Raw genomic sequence first — 15,201 nt, 5'->3', positions numbered from 1 at the left:
GGTCCTCCAGTATATGATCAAAGTCCAGTGAGTAGCATTAACGTTATTGGGCCAGAGGAATTATTGATAGAAAATGAAAAGGGAAGGATATTTAATAATGCAGAAAAGCCTGAGGGGAAGAATTTTCGAATTGGACAGTTGACAGAGAAATTGGCTTCAGACATTGGTGTTAGAAATGATGAAAATATGGGCAAGATGATGCTTCAGAATAGTTTGAAGGATAAGTCAGAGGTGGATCTTTGTGGAAATTTCATAAATAAAAAATCAGCAGGAGCTTTTTAGCATACTTGAACAGGTTTTTGGCAATGGTAACTGTCTCACTTCTGATTCAGATATTAAAAGACAAGACAAATCTGGTGCTCCTTTTTCAGGCAATGAAATTGAAGATAAGGTATACAAACAGAGTAGAGTCAAAGACTGTGTTTTTGAAATTACACAGCAGTTTCGTAGCGCGCTACGAAACTGCTGTAGGTGATGATTTTAACACAGACAGGCAGTTTGGTATTATGAGTGGGAATTTTGAAATGGAGACACCTAAAGAATATGCAAGATATCAGACGGAGCTACTATAGCCATTCAGATCAAGACAGGTGTACGTTTAAAAAAGGTGGAATATTTTAACCCAAGTTCAAATTTCTGTTGTAAAGCCCCTTTATCACCGTTCAAAGGGTATTTAATGATTTGCATACAAGGAACTTTTGCCTGCACACATGCTCATCGATGCAGCCTACAACACATCAAAAACATGGCAGTGTTCCATATTTTGGGTCATTAAAGGTTAGAAGACATGCTGCTGTACATTCGAGCAATTTGAGGAAAACTGGAACCAAGAAGCAAGGGACATCTCCTAACACTACTGAGCAGTTAAAGATTCAGCGTTCAAGGTTGATATGGAGTATTAAACATCCAGCTCAGCCAAATTGAAAAAGAGACCAGGTGTCAAAGAACAAGGAGAAGTCATTATGCATAGAAAATAGAGTTAGAGTCATAGTTAATTTAGAACTCTTTAAAACTCCAGTCAGCACTTTATTGTATTTAATAGTTAGTTGCATAGCTGATAGGTGTCATTAGAGGTAGTTATCGAATTCCCCTTATGCTGGAGGAGGAAGCTCGAATTAGTTAGAATAAGGATTCTATATATAGCTGAAATAGCAATGTAATGGGGGTTGGAAATTTTATAACAGAGTACTGTTTTGGCTTATGTAAAGACAGAGTTTCAGTAATATAATTTGGCTGCTTTTCTTCTCAGGATTCATGAAGGATTTCTATGTTCAGAATGTATGATTTTATCTTTTCCTTAATGTCTTTTACAGTTGCATAGGTGTACAATCACTCAGAATTCACTGATTGTGCTCTGATTTCCTGTGTGCATTTATGAGCTGTGGTTCCATATGTGTTGTGTTCTGAATATTCAAATGCTAAGTGCCCTGACTTCTATGTAAAGGCAGTACCATTGTTTACTGAAGTGTGATTGACTCCATAGGCCCAATGGAAACTTATGAAATGTTTGTCCAGCCTTTATATTTGTCACTGTTATGTCACAAGAGTTAGCCATCTTATTCTTAACCAAAATCAATAACCCTTTGAGAGAGCCCTCTCAGGCTAAGGAGGCTAAGCCTTAGTCAAAAGATTGGTTTGAAACAGTTACTTGAAGTCTTCCTGGTTTGCAGCCTTCCAGGGCTTGATTTTGAGATAACATAGCCCATGCATGAAAATTAGTTTTTCTCGGTCCCGGAGGGAACCGGTCAACTCAAATACACATGCAACAGTCTGCTCAGCTGGGAGGGAAAAATGTGCATTTCTGGGAGGGAGCTGGGCTAGCTGCTGGTGGGCTCCAGTATTGTAGCAATGATGCTGCAACTCCTGGGACTCCGTTCTTTACTTTTATCAACCCGATAGTTCGTAACAAACTTGGAAGCGACGGCACTGTATGCACAAGTACTAGCTCTTACTGCAGGTTGTCACTTGATCAACTGGCACAATTTTGCTAGGAGCTCAAGCCAACTTCTATAAGTTCTCAGAAGAAGCTTTTAATTGTGATGGAAGAACGCTAACTCAAAAGAGGCTATTCTACTTGTAGAAAGAGGATGAAAGCTGAAAGGAAATGTAAACCCTAGCAAACCCTAGTTTTACCCACTAACCCTACTTTTGCAAGAAAAAGAGATGAAACTACTGAAATGGATGCCATGGACTACTTTCAAGGTAAAATGCATGTACTTAAGCTATTTTTGAAGAAAAATATGGAAGAACCATCTTTTTGTACTTTTGAGAAATTTTATGCAGAATTATTATGGTTGTGTTTTAACTATTTGACTGTGCAAAGGTTTGGTGGCGAAAGGAGATGGAGTTGGCTATTGCAGATGATGAGGAAGGTGTGGAGAGAACCTAAGGAGTCCCTAGCACCCTTCTGGAGAATTCCATTGTGATTAGATTTCGAAAAATTGCTCGCATGAACTACAGGAAGTTCTACAGGAGCAGGTCGAAAGTGATTTTTGAAGGTTTGGAGGAGGAAAAATGGTGGGAAAAGGAAAATTAAGGTTGGATGGGGGTGTTAGAGGGTCTAGGACTCTATAAATGAAGATAAAACATGAAGGTGATGGTTGGATTGGTTCAGAGGATTGGAAAGCGATTTTGCACAAAAACGTAGAAATTAGGGTTGTTTGGGAAAGTGTGGCGAATGAGAGGAGAAAACCTTGAGAAATGGACTAGAGTAGGTTGGGTGTTGAGTGGATGATAAGCTGGGATGGTATTCAAGTGAGCTGCACTCCTGCTTCTAAAAACTGATTCAAGGAGAATTAAAAAAACAGAGTTTTACCTATTTTAACCTAATTCTGCCCTAAAAACCAGCAAAGGGCTGAACATAATTTTATGGACAGGAAATGATGCAAGAAATCTATGAAAACTAAACAAGGAAAATCCAAGCATGTAAATACAACTGATATCAACTTTTTCAACTCGAATTCACACACTAGCAATTGCATTGGAAAGCAAAAACAGTGTTTTGGTGGCAACAAGAGTGCTTTGGTCTTAATTCATGGTCCCGAGGAGGGAGAAAGGAGCTCAAAGCCTACTTGGTAGTCTTTTTGTGGATATTTTCTATTATTGCAGAAAACTAACTAATCAACCTGAAGCAAGAACAACTATTCTAATCATCGAAAACAACCTAAGTAATAAAGCAAGATTTAATCTAAATATCAGAAATTATTTCATGAATGAAAGAAAAACACATATAAATACAAGAAGGAGGTATTGGGCACTTGGGTTGGGCCCAACCCCAAGAACTACAGCCCCCTTAGAAAGATCAGTTCTGGTTTAAGGCTGAATTCATCTTCATTTATCAAAAAATACTAGTCATATCACAAAACTGTTTACAGAAAGAGCTCGAAAATGAGTTGAATGCAGAGCTGCACGAAAGTGCAAAAATAGACTGTTCATTAGCTAACCTACTGAGGCCTAAGGCCTTCTTATTTATACAACTTGAGGACTCCCAATAGTCCTCCTAAACTTTAGGAACTCGGCTACCAAAACTTGCAGATAACAACAACTTCATTAGACCTGCTCGGCTGCCCTTGTGATCATCGATGTGGTGGCCTTTGAACTCTGAGCTGATGGTGGAGAATTCGAGGAAGAGGTCATTAATGCAGGAGACATCCTTCCTATAAGTCCTCATCTTGGTTTCTTTGAGTTTAGGCTATCAATCTGCTCATAAATGCCTGGTCGTGGTCCAAAAAGTCCAAAAATCCGCAATAAACACTCATTAGACTTCATGGCAAAATGACTATCCCCATTCACTCAATGAACATAAATATATTAAAAAACATGCACAAAACAATGGAGAATGGTGGATTAAATGGAAACAATAGGCAAAATGAGCCCATATAGTTACCCATTTATGGGGCTCATCATCACCCCCTTGTTGAATGGGTTGCTCATCCTCTGAGCAACTAATCCAGTTCTTCATCCTTGATGGCCTTAACTGCTTCCATGAAATCTCATGCTTCTGAGGTGATGTTCTCTTCCCTGTCATGAAAACTTGCCTTTCTATCTACTTCCTCCCACCGCTGTTGTTCTTCTTCTTCCTTAACCCCTTCCAGTAGTCCTAAGAGTAGTGGAGGACTGAACTTTAGGCCAATCCAGTTGGCCTTCAGGTTTTGCATTGATTGTTTATAAAGGGGCACTCTTGCCAAAGCCTCCCTCATTCTAGTTGGGGAGTGATACTCCCTGATCTTTAAGCTATAGGATAGTGTATTCCATCTCCTCATACAAGCATGAAGGCAATCATCACCAAATAATCTTTCCATATCCTCAAAATGGGCGATGGCTTGCGCTTGCCTTTCGACATAATCCAGGAGAACTTGAGGGTTGTTGGCAAGGTGTTGATGAGCATATATTAGAGCTGATGGGTCTTCTGGTTCTACCCTGAATCGTTGGGGCTCATTCAGTTCTTTGGCCATGATCTGCTAAACTTCCATTGCCCTTTTTTCCTCATGGCTCATCCAGGAAGCCATAGCCATGAGCTATACATCTCCTAATGCAGCATTGGGGTCCCAAAAGTTCATATCAGGGAGTGCCATATTATGTAAGTAAAACTCTACTAATTTGGCCTTGTCCTCAGCCGAACTAGTGGCACATAAATGCATAAACTGACCATAATGTTCGAAAGGGATTGTGCCCCTTTGGGCCAATGTTTTGATTTGAAACTAGAGCCATTGGTCTTTAAGATACAATGCATAAGATCTGGCCGGTTGTCTGCATTGCAAGGCTTCCATTTCCCAACTGGCCATGCATGCCATCTGGGCTTCACTCTCCTACAACTGCTATTTCAGCATCAGTATTTCAGCTGCTGCCTGAGACTCCCTCTCTTGCTGCTGTTTTATCATTATTTCCACATTAGGGTGTGTCTCTTCCCTTGGCTGCTGTTCCTGTGCTATTTCCTGTCTTGCTAGAGGACCTTCCTATAGGTGCTGCTCTTCATAAACTTGTGTTATGTCTGCCTTTTGAGTTTGTTGTTGTTGTAACTGCTTTTTCAGTAGTGCATTTTCCTCCTGTAGCTGGGCTTTTTTAATGCTTTCAGTGTGTCTCACCATTTCCAACTCCCTTCTTAATTCTTTCAGCTGTTCTTCCATGTGGCCTATATCTGCAACTCCCTTGGATTTAGCAATTTTCATCCAAGTGTGTGTTCTAATTCTTTCTTGCTCTAATTCAAAGAAAAGTGGTATAGCGAATTTCTGTGGGATGATCTTCCCACCATCTAGCAAGTTGTAATATGAGCCCAAATTAGGCTGAGGGCTTGGTTCAGGTATCTCCTCGGTCTTGTCTTCCTCATGTGACTGTTTCGCTGCCTCCTCTTCCATTTTTTCAGTCTCCTTTAGCTTGGACAACATTTCCTGTAGAGAGGTCTTAGCTTCCTGTAGAACTGTGTTGGTGTCCATTAGTTTGATTCTTTCCTTCCACGTGGAAGTTTTGGGACTTCCTCTCTCATAAGTGATAGATATCTTGGAAGGGGATTCCTCCTTTTTCTCAGTAGGGGCATCTTCAATTATTATAGGTTCTTTTGATGGTGGCTGGGGCTTGCCCACCTTTGTCCTGGTGCTCCTTTTGGCTTTAAAGTACATGGATGCTTCTCTTTCTCTTTTTCCTTTTTGTTTCATTGGAGTGCTTAAGGCAGCCAGCACAGCTGTTGCTTCTTTTGCCAATGTCTCAGGGGATGTATCTTCCTGCTGCTGCTCCCCTTCATCTTCTGCTGTCTTTTCCGTGCTGCTGTTTCTGCTATTTCTGCCAATGGCTTCTATTTTTCTTTCTGGGTCCTTGTCTTGCTTGTGGCAGTCCTCTTTTGGACTTTCTTAGGCTTTTTCTTCTCACTTTCTGTTCTTTTCCTTTTCTTTGTCTTTGGGGTGATCTTCTTTTCTGCTGTGGGTTTTTCAAGTTTCTCTTCTGCTTCCTATTCCTCCTCTGTTTCCTGCTCTTCCTCTGTCTGAATATGTGGTGTCTCTTCATGCACTTCTTCCTCAATTTCCTCTTCCTCTTCCTGACTGCCAGATGGGCTGATATCCTCAGCCAAAGTTTTGATATCATCATCTCTGGACATATTTCTGAAAATGTCCCAAGCTATGGGAATGGTATAGGTATGTAAGGCATCTTCTACCAATAGTTTGATGAGCCCATGGTGGGCTAACTGGTCTGGGACTCCTGCATTTAGCTTGGTACTACATTCTATTAGAGATTGGAGGAGGAAATATGGTAGACTCAGCTTTTAGTAACCTGAAGTGATAACCATAAACAATGTTGAACCTTCCTTCACAGTGATATATTTCATTATTTGGTAGCTGACTTCATCCCATGGAAGAGGTAAGCTTGTCCTTCTAACCCCATTTTTATCTTCTATATGATCCTCCCCAGGTTGAAAAAATGTCTTCTTGGCCACCTATCTCAATGCGTTTTCCTTCTTGCTCCAAGGGAGCCTAGGTGGAAGGCCTGTAATTCGACTAATAAAATCAGGGGTGAGTTCCAGGGACAGACCCCTAAACTTGACTATGGCATGTGTTTTCGAATGGGGTCTTAAGGCCATCAGAAATTCTTCAGTTACCTCATCATCATATCCATGTATTCTTTCAAAGAAAATCATCCAATTAGCCCTGGTGAAGAGGGCCACCACCTCAGGATGCTCATGTAGTTGGTTGGAGTTCAAAGGCTCCTTCTTCATAAACCCCCCTGGCATGGTGCTGAGTAGTTTTCGACATGCTTAAGTGAGGAGAAAAACAACAATTTTAAAGAAAACCAGAGACAGAGGGACATCTTAATTTTATTTCTTTTTCTGAACTATAGGAGGAATTTCAGTGTGCTCCTTCTCACAACACCAAATTGCAATATTTCCCTTGTTTCAAACTGCTCTTACCCCAAATTTGATTTTCTACTTGTGGAGAGAAAATATATATATATATATTTTTGACAGAACAGAGGATAAATAACACAGGTTTTTCCCAGAGAATAGACAGATATGCAATTTCGATTTTTCTTTTTTCCACACAGGCTGGTTTCTATGATTGCAAGTGTTTTCTCTAAACCAGAATATCAAAAAGAAGAAGACATACTTCAAATGCAGAGAAGAAAACAGAGAACTGTGTAGAACTCAGGGAAAATATGCAGACAGACTTTCAAACTTCGTTCTCTTTTTTTTCAATCCAATTCTGTGTTTTTAATCCACCACCTTATACAAATAAGTCCTATGCAGGGAGGTTTCCTGAGCCTACCTCGTTTTGAGCTTGAATTCTGGTAAAAATCTCGGGTTTTCCTTTTCCTTTTGCTGGCTGTTCTCTACCTTTCCTGTAGAAATTATCCGGCCTCTTGTAGAATGCAGCAGGGCTCCTGTAGAGCCCGATAGGGAAGAGGGTTTCGAAAAAAATGACAGAAAATAGGCGGAGGACGACTGGTTTGTTGTTCTGAAGGTGGTAGATGAACGCTGCAGTCGAGAGCTTTGTAACATGTAAATGAACCAAAAGGGTGGTGGAGGCTTGGAGTGCATTGTACTTAACTGTTGGCGTAACCCATGGTGAGGAGATGAGGTGGTTGGATGGGTACGTTATCCCCATCCAGACTGTTGGTCTGATGCCAATGTCATTATAGTTCCTCACGCCGCCTAACCGCCATCACCTCCCTTACTCCTGTTATTCGCCGCCACCACTACTAGTTTCAAATGCCTTCTTCTCGAGTTGACATGCCACACGTGTTGGCTGCGTATCTAATCAGTAGTTTGAATTTGGACGTGGCTCAACTGAACTCTGCGAAAGGGTGTGAACTGAACGAGGGTGGCCAGTTAGCTGGCCACCGATTCCACATAATTGAACATTCCATAATTCATGCAGTTGTAAAATATTATTCATGCAATCGAGGAACAGGTTTAGGCACTTACCTGCTCAGTCGCTGGTGTGTTATTCATGTTTCAGATTTTGGCACTTCGTTTCCCCGATGCTGTTGCTGGTTGTGCTTTGCATGCTCGGCCTTGGTTTTTTCCGATGATTTCCCATTCAACTTTTCTCTTCATACGTCCTGCTGCGCTGACCCTGTCTCTGCAGTATGTTTTTCAAAGGGATCAGCTGCTACATGAATCCTGTAGGATTTCCTGTAGCTGCTTCTCCTCTTGAAATTCAAGCTAATACGTGAGCAGGGCTAAAACTACTGAAGAAGGCCTCGACTAAGAAGAAATCATAGCTAGAGGGTATCAGGTAGGGATGAGTGAAACTGTTGCTGCCTTGATTTGTCATTTTTTCTTTTTGCTATGTGTTTGCAGGATGACAGAAACAGAATATCTGCATGTGGCTGTGCAGGGACAAAAACGAGTGGAGAGGTCGGTATACAGGGATGGAATGGCGGAATGGGAAGATGGATGGTGGTAAAGAGGTTCACAGTGCTACCAGATGAATTTCCAACCCTCGTGTTCTGTTTTAAAATGGATTTTGGCCTTCCCGTAATTTCTATAGGATCCTCCTGTAGAAAACACAGAGTTTCCTGTAGAATGTGGAATTCCAGAACAAATGAGGCCAAAAACTTGGGAAAGGATAGTAGTGATGGGGTGATGGACTGTAAAGGGTGCATGCAGCCTATCATGTCTTTTCCTCTTGTGCAAACCTCCTGCAACGACCTTCCTGCAACCTGCAATTTATTCAAAATAAGTTAGGTTTTTTTCTTTTTTCTTTTTCTCTTTTTTTTTTTTTTTTTTTTTTGAGACAGCTGGGGCGCCTCCAGGAGGTTTTCACCCTCACTGTCTGCCCTGGGTGCCTCCAAGAGGTTTTCACCTAGGGATCTTTTATTTCATTTTCTTTTTTTCTCTGTTTTTTTTCTTTTTTTGCTCAGGGTGTGGGTGGAGTGGAGACAGGGACCTGCTCCACTACCAACACTGATTTACCCAGAGTTTCAATGAATTCCTACTTAGAAAGGGGCTTCCTGTAGATTTTCAATCGATGCCCATTGACGAGCATGGGGATGGCTTCTTCATCAATGGTCTGGATAAGGACTGAACCATTGTCATTGCATTTTTCCACTGTATATGGTCCCAGCCATCTGGTTCTCAGCTTGCCCTTGAAATCTTTGTACCTTGAATCATACAGCAGCGCCCAATCTCCCGGCTGAAATTGTTTCTCTCTGAGGTGTCGGTCATGCCATATTTTTCTTTGAAGCTAGACTACCTCTGAGTGGAGAAGGGCCTGCATTCTCTGTTCATCTAATCCATTTAGCTGAAGCAATCTTTCTTTTTGTGCATGGCTGAGGTCTAGGTCCAGCTGAGCTGCCAGCCTTAATGTGTTATATTCAAATTCTATGGATAACAAAGCCTTCTTCCCATAGACCAGCTCAACTGGACCTATATCTGTGGTAGTTTTCCAAGTAGCGTTATAGGCCCAGGTGGCCTCAACCAATCGGTCTGCCCAATCTTTTCTGCTATTGCTCACCACCTTAGTCAAAATTTCCTCCAAAGCTCTGTTAGTGACTTCCACTTGTCTGTTTGCTTGGGGGTGATAAGGGGTGGAAGTTCTATGCTTAATCTTGTGGTGTGTGAGCAGGTATTCAACTAAATTGGAGGTAAACTGACTCTCTTGATCTGTACCTAACTGTCTTGGGTAGCCAAACTTGTAGAAGATATTTTCCCTTAAAAACTCAGCTACTTTTTCCTCTGTTGCTGCTTTGATTGCCTTTGTTTCTGCCCACTTTGTCAGGTAGTCCGTGCACACAATGATGTAAGACTTCTGTTTTGAGGGAGGGTTGATAGGACCCACAAAGTCCATGCCCCACTTCTCAAATGGCTCGAAAGTCACTTGAGGTTGCAGGGGCATTTCATCCCTTGGAGTCGGTTTCCCCATCCTTTGACATCGATCACATTGGCTGATGTATCTCTTGACATCTTGATGGAGAGTGGGCCAATAGTAACTTGCCTGCAAAATCTTGAAAGCAGTCCTCTTTACTGCAAAGTGGCTCCCACAAGGTCCATCATAACAGGTTAAGAGGATGTCAAAGACTTCCTCCTCCTTGACACATCGCCTCAAAATCTGATCCGGGCCAAGTTTGAACAGGTTGCCCCCAATCTAAGTGAATGGGCCGCTTTTCTTCACGATCTTGCTCTTCTCTTTTGAGGACAGGTGTGGCGGAAACTGTGCTGAAACCAAGTAATTTGCTATATCAGCAAACCATGGAGAGAGTATTGAAATAGCAAATAAGTTTTCATCGGGCATTTGATCATCCACCATTCCTTCTTCACCTGCAGGCAGATCTAGTCTAGATAAAAAATCAAGAACAAATTTTTCCTTACCAGGCTTATCAATAATAGTCAAATCAAATTGTTGCAACAAAAGTAACCATCTAATGATACGAGCATTTACATCTGGTTTATTCATCAAATACTTAATTGCAACATGGTCAGTGTGTATGAATGTTTGATAACCAGTGATGTAGTGTTTGAACTTGTTTAGGGAATGGACTACAGCTAGGAGCTCTTTTTCGGTTACCGTGTAGTTTAATTCTGCCTTGGACAGGTTTTTACTGACAAAGTATATGGCATATGGTAGCTTCTCTTCAACTTGTCCTAGGGCTGCTCCTATAGCTTTGTTCGAGGCATCTGTGTGAATGTGGAAAGGTAGGGCCCAGTTTGGACCTCTCAAGATTGGGGCAGTTACCAGCTTACCTTTCAAGGCATCCAGAGCCTCTTGACAGTTGTCAGTCCATATAAATTCAACATCTTTCCCAAAAAGACCAAACAATGGAGAGGCTAGCTTGCTAAAATCCTTAATGAATCTTCTATAATACCTGCTAAGCCTAGAAAACTCTGAACATATCTTACCTTTTGAGGAGGTGGGACCCTTTGGATAATAGCAATCTTGTTGGGATCCACCTGTAATCCTTGCTGAGAAATTGTATGACCTAGCACGGTCCCTTCAGTCATCAAGAATTCACATTTTTCAGGACTAAGGGATAGGTTCATTTCAATACACTTGGTTAAAACTTTTCCCAGGTTAGTCAATGCTTCTTGGAAGTTGGAACCATAAGGGGTAAAGTCATCCATATAGATTTCCACTGAATTATGAACCAGCTCAGCAAATATGCTCAGTACCGCTCTTTGGAAAGTGGCAGGAGCGTTGCACAACCCAAAGGGAAGGACCTGGTAGGAAAAGGTACCCCATGGACAAGTGAAAGTGGTCTTATCTTGGTCTTCCGGGCTGATTTGGATCTGGTTGTACCCGCTAAACCCATTTAAGAAAGAGAAAAAATTCTTCCCCGCCAGGCCATCTAACACTTGATCTATGAAAGGCAAAGGGAAATGGTCCTTCTTGGTGGCTTTGTTCAGTTCCCGATAATCTACACAGATTCTCCACTTCCCGTTTTTCTTTGGCACTAGCACCAAAGGAGAAACCCATTCGCTGTCAAAGATGGGGTAGATGAATCTTTCATCCAGCAACTTTTGCAGTTCTTCTTTGACAATGTCCTTGAGGGCTAGATTCATCCTCCTTTGAGGTTGCCTAACTAGCTTACAATCTTCCTTGATGTAAATGTGATGAGTACAGACAGAAGGGTGGACTCCCTTCATCTCCTTATAACTCCAAGCAAAAGCATCCAAGTGATTCTTCAATAAGCTACACAACTCTTTCTCCTGAGAGGTGGATAGGGCTGAGTTGATCCTCAAGGTTCTTTCTGGGCCAAATTCCACATTCTTAACTCGGAGAGAGGTCGGATCAGCCACACAGAGATCAACTGAAGCATTGGCTTGGGTTTCTTCCACCAACTCTTCTAATGGAAATTCACTGGGGGGTGGATTCTGGATCAAGTTTTCAATAAGATCATCCTCGGTTTGTGGACCCCCCATGGTAGTTTCTACTGTACACAATGGTGTGGAGTAGACTTCATCCTCATCTTCCTCCTCCAACCAGAGGGGTAAATCATGTTCCAGTAGAGGTTGGGCAGGAGGATAGAGGACTAGCTGCTTGGACATATGCCCATTCTTGATTGTCATGTTCCCAACTCGGCAGTTGATGTAGGCATCTGTAGTAGCCAACCAAGGTCTTCCCAGGATGAGAGGATACCCAGTGAGCTTTGCCTTTGGTTGGAGAACCAAGAAATCAGCGGGGTACTCCCAGGAATCAATAGAGACCATGACATCTTCCACAATCCCCTCGGGGGTCACGGTGGAGCGGTCTGCTAACTGCAGTACTGTCGAGGTCTTTCTTAGGGAGCCCTGAAGGTTGAGCTTGAGCATAGTGTCCCTGGTCATCACATTAATGGCAGCCCCTATATCAATCAAGGTATGGGGGATTATGGTGCCATTGATGTGGACATCGACTATTGGACTCCCAGGGTCTAGATATTTTAGACAAATTACCTGCCCCAACATCAAATCGGAAAGTTGTCCTATGACATTGATATTTGGGGCATCTCTCATTCGCTTGCTTGGGTGTTTAAAGCACTTCTCCTTGATCATCTTATTGTATATGGGTACATCCTTTATGGCTTGGAGAAGGGGTATTTTTACACATAATTGTTTCAGTTCTCCCAGAAGTTCAGTTTCTTCCGGGGTCGGTTGTGTGGTTTCAGTTAGTCTCTCAGGAAAGGGTGGAATGGCTTTTGGTTCACTTTCCTATTTCTCTTCTTCATCCTCCTTAGGAGGAGGTTGGATGTCTGAGAGGACCTTCCCAGATCATAGGTTGATCTCCTGAATCTCCATAGTATAGGTAGGGCATGTTGTTTCTCTAGTATATACCAGTTGGGCCTATCCGTTATTGGGGTTCAGATTCTGTTGAGTAGGTATTTGGGGTTGTCTTGGAGGAGTAGGAGGTAATGGTTGTGGTTGAGCAGGTGGTGGAGGCAAAAGAGCGGGAGGAGAGTTGTATTGGGGCCTCCACCCCTAATGAGGTGCATTCCAATGAGGTTGCGGCTGAGCATGAGAATGAAACGAATGAGCAGTAGGTTGAGTATGGTATTGAGATGGATACAACCAAGGAGGGGGTGTGGACCAGGAAGGATGAGCAGGGGGGCCCCAAGAAGGTATGTGAGTGGATTGATTGGGGTTGTAATAAGTCTGGGATGTCCCTTGCATTCCCTGCTGGTAAGGTCTGGGTCCATATGGCCTATTTTGGTTCATGAAGTAGAGTGGTTCAGTGGCTCCTTCAACCCCTTGGTACATAGCTTTAAATCTGGGTAAGGATGGGCACTGATTTGTAGGGTGGTCTGCTTCACAGAAAACACACAGCTCTATGGAGTGCAATGGACACTCGTTCCTAGGATGCTTCCTAATCTGGGAAAAAAGATGGCCAAAGCCCTCTCAGCTTCTTCTTGCTTCTTTTTGATTCGCAAGGTATCCATTTGCATGGAAATGGTCTGTTTCATCTTGCTTTTGAAATCTTCCATCTGATTTGCAAACTCGTTTTTGGATAAGGGGGCACTGGCTAAAAGTTGACTTCCCCTACCTCTTTTTCTGGCTGCCCTAGAATGGTTTCTAAACACAGTCTTTATGTCATCATAAGGTAGCTGGTAGATGTCTCCCCCAGCCAGCAAATGGAGGGTATCTAGAAGGTCTTCAGGGACTCCTTGGAGCAGAACCAACTTCAGAGATTCGAGGTCAAGTGTGCACCTGGCCCTTTTATAACTAAGTTGAAACCTCTCTTCATAGTCTTCTAAAGATTCATCACTTCCCATGGTCATCCGAAAGATTTCCTCCTTTGTTTCATTTAACCTACAGTAATCCCGATATTTGTTGTTAAAGGCTTGCTGCATCTGAGCCCAAGTTATGATACTGTTTCCAGGTAACCCCATGAACCAGCGTAGTGCTGCATCCTTGAGGGTAGAGGGAAAGAGTTTCAGCTTTTGCTCGTCTTCTGCATAATCATAGGTTTGACAAAGGACAACAAACTCAAACAAGAAGGTATTAGGGTCTTCAGTGGTCAATCCATGGAAGTGAGGTAAGGTTGAGGGACTTATGTTTTTCATATTTGTGTCCCCATTGGTCTCTCAGATGGGAAAGGTGCTTTCTATTCTCTCCCCATTTTCTATACCGTTTCTGTTTTCAGCCATTGTCTCAGGAGGAATGTTTTCTTGCCCTTCTTTTGTTATAAGATCTTCGTATATCTCTGGAGGTTCACCTATAAGTTCTTTTGGATCACTGCCACCAAAGAAGAGAGAAGGGTGACTTAGTGATGTGTTGGGGGTGTTGGGTAGGAATTTTCCTGAATTGTCTCTGTTCCTACGAGGCATGAAAGAGAATATCTTTTTAGGATTTTTGTGTTTCTTTTTCTGCTTGTACCTGCAAAAACTTGAAATGGATTGAACAACAAATTGCAATAACTAGAATAAACCTTGCTGAAATGAAAATTGCAGAATTGAAATGAAAGTAGGAAATGACTAATTTACGCTTACTGAAATGAAATTGCAGAATTGAAATGCTAATCTACGCTTGCAGAATTGAAATTGCGGAATTGAAATGAAAGCAGGAAATGCTAATCTACGCTTGCAGAATTGAAATGAAAGTAGGAAATGTCTAATCTACACTTGATGAAATGAAATGAAAGCAGAAAATGTCTAATATACTTTTGTAGAAATAAAATGAAAGCAAGAAATGTATAATCTAATTTTTCAGAAATGAAATTGCAGAATGGAAATGAAACAACTACTCTACTCTTGCTGAAATAAACTACTTAGCAGAATGTTGCAGTAGAAAATAGAAGAAAAGCAGTAATCACAAATACCCTAACGCTTCCCCAGCAATGAAGCCAAAAAGATGGTGGGCTCCAGTATTGCAGCAATGATGCTGCAACTACTGGGACTCCCTTCTTTACTTTTATCAACTCAGTAGTTCGTAACAAACTTGGAAGCGATGGTGTTGTATGCACAAGTACTAGCTCTTACTGCGAGCTGTCACTTGATCAGCTGGCACAAGTTCGCTAGGAGCTCAAGCCAACTTCTATGAGTTCTCAGAAGAAGCTTTTAATTCTGATGGAAGAAAGCTAACTCAAAAGAGGCTATTCTACTTGCAAAAAGTGGATGAAAGCTGAAAGGAAATGCAAACCCTAGCAAACCCTAGTTTTACCCACTAACCCTACTTTTGCAAGAAAAAGAGATGAAACTACTGAAATGGATGCCATGGACTACTGTCAAGGTAAAATGCATGTACTTAAGCTATTTCTGAAGAAAAATGTGGAAGAACCATTTTTTTGTACTTTTGAGCAATTT

The sequence above is a fragment of the Pinus tabuliformis genome, chromosome 1_1, assembly GCF_031772625.1.
Source record: "Pinus tabuliformis cultivar Carrire ecotype Pingquan chromosome 1_1, CPIR1, whole genome shotgun sequence".
NCBI lineage: Eukaryota > Viridiplantae > Streptophyta > Pinopsida > Pinales > Pinaceae > Pinus > Pinus tabuliformis.
This window is presented reverse-complemented; position numbering follows the sequence as displayed.